Source organism: Sinohyriopsis cumingii, chromosome 9, assembly GCF_028554795.1.
Source record: "Sinohyriopsis cumingii isolate HCF-2022 chromosome 9, ASM2855479v2, whole genome shotgun sequence".
Classification (NCBI taxonomy): domain Eukaryota; kingdom Metazoa; phylum Mollusca; class Bivalvia; order Unionida; family Unionidae; genus Sinohyriopsis; species Sinohyriopsis cumingii.
Window position 1 is genome coordinate 29,366,227 of NC_142969.1, and position 6,825 is coordinate 29,373,051.

Below are 6,825 nucleotides of genomic sequence, written 5' to 3' on the forward strand. Positions count from 1 at the left end.
TCGCAAATCTGTTTGAACTGCTCTTCCTTGCATAAACTTACTAACTGCAACTCAAAACGAACATTTTCCGATCCAGACCAACAAGAAAAACACTTTTGGTGGTAATTAACAGATGGTAAGTATTTTTCAGATCTAGGTAGTATTTCCAGGTAGTATTTCCAGATCGGCTCATTTGCTAATCTATCACTTGCCATTAATTAATTAAATTTGAAGATATATTGCACAGAAACTTACTGAAGAAGAGCACATTACTATCTACACAATGTCCATTTTAGATATTTCTGAAATAGATACATTTCTTATATTAATAGTTAGAGAATCGAAAAGAGAGGTGCAGTTAAAGATATGTAGATTTAATATTTATCATATTAACTATCTCATATCGGGATGATCTTCCTGTCTTTACTTGTATTAAATTTATTTGCTCAGTTTAAAGTAGAGACTGTTACCAAACAAACTTTGCTATCGATTTATTTATTCTTTGCTGCAATAACTGTGTCCACAAAAGCGATGAAATCGTACAGTATGCATATAACATGGGTACAGTTAAAAGTAGCATTTGAGTGTTATGCTATTCCTTTAAAGCGCAATGAAAAGGCTGCAAGAAAACGACGCTATTCTAAGAGTAACACATCAAGATTAAAGCTCGAAAGCTGTTGATAATGTGCAATACAGTTAAGTAGCTTATTGAATGCGGAGCTGGAAAATTTTGTCTTCGCTAGAATCAACACGCGGGCACATTGCCGTAGCATTACCAATGAATAATTGAGGTAAATTGATTGACAGTGAAGAGAGGTCCGGTGTAATTGATATGACAATTTGCTATATTATTGACATCGACACAAATTATTTCATTCAATACAGATAGGAGAAAAGTGGTGCAAATAATGTTTCAACGCTAGCTCAGATTAAGAAAAAACTGCTTGGAATATGATAAAGTCACTCACGCAAAAAAGACAACAAAAAGAAGAATTATTACCCAAGTTTTAGCAAAGTTTAAAGAAAAGACCATAAAATAATTTGTTGTTTTAAAATTTAATTACAAAAATGATTGACGAACGTGTCTGAGATCAGTAACGTTTTGAAGGTTAGTAATGTGAAAATGTAGTATATATAAGGAAAAGACAGGTTACAATCCTCCCGAAACAATAAATGATCTCCACAATACACCCCGCATTCCAAATAGATGAGTGACATGCCCGGGGGAAATCCGCTGTATCATTTAGCGTTAAATAACAACAAGGGAGAATTAAAAAATAGAGCCTACTAGAAACGTTGAAGTCTCTACGGTAAATTGTATTCTCTGCCATTTGGTGTTGTTAATGTTGACACAAAATTATCCAACATGCTTCTTCCGGCGTTAGGAAGATGTGGTAGTTCAGCTGGGAGAGCAACAGACTCGATACCCTTCCAGGCCTGCCTGGATCCCTTGATTCAATGTGTCCTTGGGAAAAGCACTTACCTCCAATTTCCATGGCATGATATAACCAATAATGTCTTAAAATGCTGTTAGAACCAACCATCCACGCTGGAAGATGTTTGGTTAGCATTCAAAGCAATGTATTATTTTGGGCAAAGTTTATCAAGGATTCCATGGCGTGAAGGGAATGACAGTGCCAGTCAATCACATGTTAACTCCCAGTAAATCATGGTTATCCTTAAGCATATAAATAAACTAAGGTATCAATTATCATCTATTGCTTAACAAATGTATTCCAGATTAATGCTTTAAATTAAGTTTAGAATTTTAATTTAAGTCTTTAACCTGATAAAGGCGTCCCTTTTCACCCGCACTGATAATACCAAAATTTACATTGCACACAACTTTGTTTTCTAATGAGAATCTGGGTTTGATTCAGAAGTTATCAAGCCTGCTTTGTTTTCTTATATGAAACTTAAAGTTCCGTTTGTCAGTCTGTTTGCATCTTGTTGACTGATATCATTTATATACGGATCATGGTAATACAAATATCTAAGTGTCACCGAATGAAAGTTAATGTTGTAACATCTCTCTCTCTCCCTCCCTCCCTCCCTCCCTCTCCCCCCCCCCCCCGTAAAATAAAATATTGAAAGGTTGAGCCCTCGTTCTGTTTGTTTATATGATAAACAAACATACTCATCCCAAATTAACACACAGTGCAATTTTAATGTTAGTAAGTGAAGCGTAACTCACATATATCGCCAACACAATGGCATGATATTATAAACATAAATATTTTGACACAGGTATTAACTCTTGATTCCTTTCCAAAAGAGAATTATCAAGGTGTAAACAAAATATACTACCCATCCCCATACCCCCTCCCCCGCAAAAGAGAAAAATGAAATCCCCTAGCGTATTAAAATACTGGGGTCATATTGGTAAAATTTATAAAATCCTCTTAAATTTCAAAAATGGTCTTGTTTTTAATTACAGTAATTACCAGAACAAATATAAGCCCTAATTTCGCTTAATTTACGCACTATTGTTTAATTGCGAATACTTTATTACGTTACTTTTACTTCAGAACATCTAGTGCAAATTAAAAAGTACGTCATTACTTTGTCCTTGGTATTAACGACTAAATCCTTTGATGGTAAATGCAGGGTGGAGAATGAAGATACCTATCCGTGCATTATAGACATTAAATAGACCCGTAGGCTTTTAAAAAAAAGGAAATTATTTATGGAACGATTGGCAGTGAGCGGTTAGAATATGTTCTTAGGTTTAGGAAGGGACAAAATGAAATAAGTTCGAAATCGTTTTCAACTGACAAATAACAGCCACAATTAGTCATCAGTTTTATGCGTACTTACAAGCCATCAAGTTTACGTCAAGAAATGTACTGATCATTTATGCGGTATATCTATTAATAGCATTGATTATTAAACCTGATCCGGGACGTCCTCATGTACAATTTTTATATTTTTTATATCACCGGTCTTTCTTTCAGATTTGCAAACCGTTTTTCTCACTTATATAATTCAAAGAAACATTTAAAAAAAATTGAAAATAGCATTTTGTTTAACCTATAAATTTAAATACCTGCATTTTGATCCCGTGTTTGAATTTCAAATTTGAAATGTGTGTACAAGATTTTATGAGCATTGCTATCCTTGGTTGAATGAATTGAAGTTTAAATAACAGGGGAAAATTTATGTACCACGAACATAAACTAACACAACCTAATTTTATTTGCATGTAGGCAATTTAATCTCAGCAAAAACCATATATACTCGTGATGCATAAATTATCTCATAATGGTTCTTTGACGGGAGCACGTGCTATTGTTAGTGATGGGCTGCAAGAATAAGAGCATTAACATATTTATTTAATCAATTTTCGCAAGTGCTTACTTGGGTACGTTTTTAATGTCTCCCCCACTTCTTTATCATAGTGAGAAGAATCGAATATCAAGTACACATGACCTAATGCAATACAAACACACATATGTGTAATATCTATATGTTGTTATTACCATTCATATACGTCTCGTACGGTTCCACTGGCAAAGAGCAATTGTCAATTCAACATTATCGAGGTCACAGGTCGTTTCTTTCTAACCTAATGGATATATTTTATCTCCATATCTAGATAAATCTATCACAACCAAGAGTGAATAAATTGATTATGTTCTTCCTTTGTGACGTTATTCACTGGTTCACTGGTTGCCCGTGTTGTAAATCGGAAATGGTACAAAAATATTCATAGCACGCAATGTTTTCGCTGAAAAAGGATGCACGTGGTAGCACTTGGTAATTAAGAAAAAAAAAACTTTCCATGAACATAGCTACGAAAAGGCGACCTAACCCATACCTCTTACAAATGGTACACCTCTGGTTAAACGTCGAACCCACAAACATGGGGACGAGCTTATTAAACACAAACGGTACTTGAATGAGTATTTGAATTATTCAATGCACAATGCATATGCATATTTACAGACACAAGCAGATTCTGACACAATCATCCTGGTGCTGGGAGGATAAGGACGGTTAGCAAAGCCGACACTCTGTGTAGCACCTACAACCCCATTAATAATACATATTTGACTCCCACTGAGAGGATAATATCCATAGTTGATGTGTGATGTGATTTGGATTCTTAACGTAGGTTTAACAATTTTTCAGTCATATCGCTACAATGTCTGCAGTGTGAAAGCTTATAGTGATGTCTAGCACTTAGGCATCGCGCCGCAGACATGCATCATGATGTCCCACCGAATCACATTATCCTGACACCAGACCGACCAGTCCTAACACTAACCTTTTAATGCTGAGCGTCTAACAAGGGAGCTGGTAGTACTATTTTTATACGTTTTGATATGACTTGGCCGGAGTTCGAACCCGCGAGCTCCCACATCCGAGGCGGACGCTCTAACCACTTGGTCACAAGAGCGGTCATGTGTTGATGTGATTGGAGCAATACACAAATGGTATCCTCAATAAAAAGTAATATAAACATGTACGTGTCTCTGTCCACTTCATGGTAATTATAATAACATTATCTGTCCATTGAATGTGGATCATTCTGATGGCACTGGCTTTCAAGTTGCCAATATTGCTATCGATATTACGACAGAAACTGGGCAAACAATATTAGCCACGCAACTGTAACATGGAATGCAAATGACAAGAAACATCTGATGGTCATTCTGCATATGTTAGCGGAAGAGAAATGAAGTACATGTACGTGATGGCGAAACGTTTGATGAACTCTTGAGAGATCTCAGGTTAGATGAACAGAAGAACAGAGCTATGACGTACGTTACTGCCCATAAATTAATTGTGATTGTCTTTATATATATATATATATATATATATATATATATATATATATATATATATATATATATATATATATATATATATATATTTATAGGGCTTTCTTTTTTACACACGTTGGACCTACATTTTATGTCAGGTAAAACTTAATTTCAGATATGTTATTTGTTCTTTATAGAGATGAGAATGATGGTCAAATAATTATTGTTAATCGATCAGAGATTTTTAATTGACAAATTAATAACGTGCATGCTTTTAGGAAGTCTAGTACACACTTGCAAGTTGCTTAAACCATTGACTAGAATGAGCGGATTAAATCCGGCTTTTAATAGTATAAAATATTTAAGGATGCACTTGTCATTGCTGCATTAATAGTTTGCATGTTGTATTCTGATGTAAAAATGGGGAAATGTTGCTGAAATGCGTACTTCTAGATCGAGCAAAAGGGGAATAATTATTAACCGTTCTTTGGCAGGTTACAAAAGTAGCCTTTTTGCTCGTATTATATTAATATCGATCTATTTCATAGCGGTCAATTTTCAGATTGATTTACGATTAAGAAGTTACATTAGAAATAAACGATGTTATTAAGAAGACATTGATGTCAATCTGCTTGAGTGGTGTTATTAATACGGTAAAGATTGGGTTGAAGGGGAACAAATTATTGATATATGCAAACCGCTTTTTAAAGTACAGAGAGGTTTGGTCAGTACATCGTGTATTTTTGCCATATGACTTTTAAAAAATTCGTACAGCTGAAACAATACATTGTAATTCGTTTTAAGTGGCAGAAGAACCTGCGTTACCGTACTGTAATTACAAAAAGATATAACTGTCTAATCAACTGCAACCTAAACAATAATTAAAGTTTTAAGTTTCTTAGACTTAACCAGAGAATGACCACGTCGCAAACTTTTTAAAACTAGTTTTAAACGACACTCAATGTACATGAGAACACATGCACCTGTGTCTTCACACCATACATTCGCAACTTAGAGGTCAGTCCGGAGGATCACAATGAGGCATATATTTATCTCGCAGTAATAGCCGAGGTGTTCTGAATTCACATCACAAGTTCAGCGATTCAAATCACAGTGGTCAGTGCTGTTACGGACGAGTGACCGCATTTTCACAACCACGTGTTTCGGGAGTTAATTCAGATATTAACTTTTTGGACTTAGTGATATGTGGTGAAGTTTTAAAGAAATATAAATAAATAGCTTGTCATATTGGCAGTTGATTAACTAGTTAAGCCTATATATAATTGCAATAATGGGCACATTACATTAGGGCATGCTTGAGATCGTGAAAGTTAGTCATTAATGCCAGTCCATACAATGATCTGCACCTTCTCATGAGCCACCCCACCGCTTAAATCTTTTTTTCTCACTCAATTTAATTATTTGAATGCTCACCTTGTTTACATAATACGTATTTGTCGCATTATTTTTAAAACCTGATGTATATTTTATGAAAAAAGATATACAACGTCTGGAGACATCACTCTAAATTCGGATTATATTGCAAAAATTTATACATACTATGTGGTTAAAATATTTATTCTTTCATGCGCATTTGCTAACATTTTCTTGTATTGACGAGCCCTATCAACCCTATATAGAGGTTAATTATGACGATAAAAAAGAAATGGTAGCTATATATAGTTGCAAAAATATATGGTATACGGTGTTCGCGTTTACAGATCACTAACCTTTCACTTCCGTCCTCGTTGTTCGAGTTTCAGACTGGGCCAACGTGGGCATGTGTGAAAGCTTGGGAGTAGCTTCCTTTCTGTCGATCGTTATTCCCATGTTTTTTCCCTTTTTCTTCCACCAAATTAAGGTTTAGAAAGGAAAGGTAACAATGAAGTGTATGTGAATGTGAGAAGAAAGTAAACTGCTCAACGTATTTCTACAAAAGCCCATTTCACTCTAAATAGTTCTTGATTTAAATAATGAACTTCGGATTCAAAAACAAGTGTAAAGTGAAGAACATTACTAAGCATATACAAACTAAATATAATACGTTAGCATCAAAAATTCAAAACTGTGTTTTTCCAAA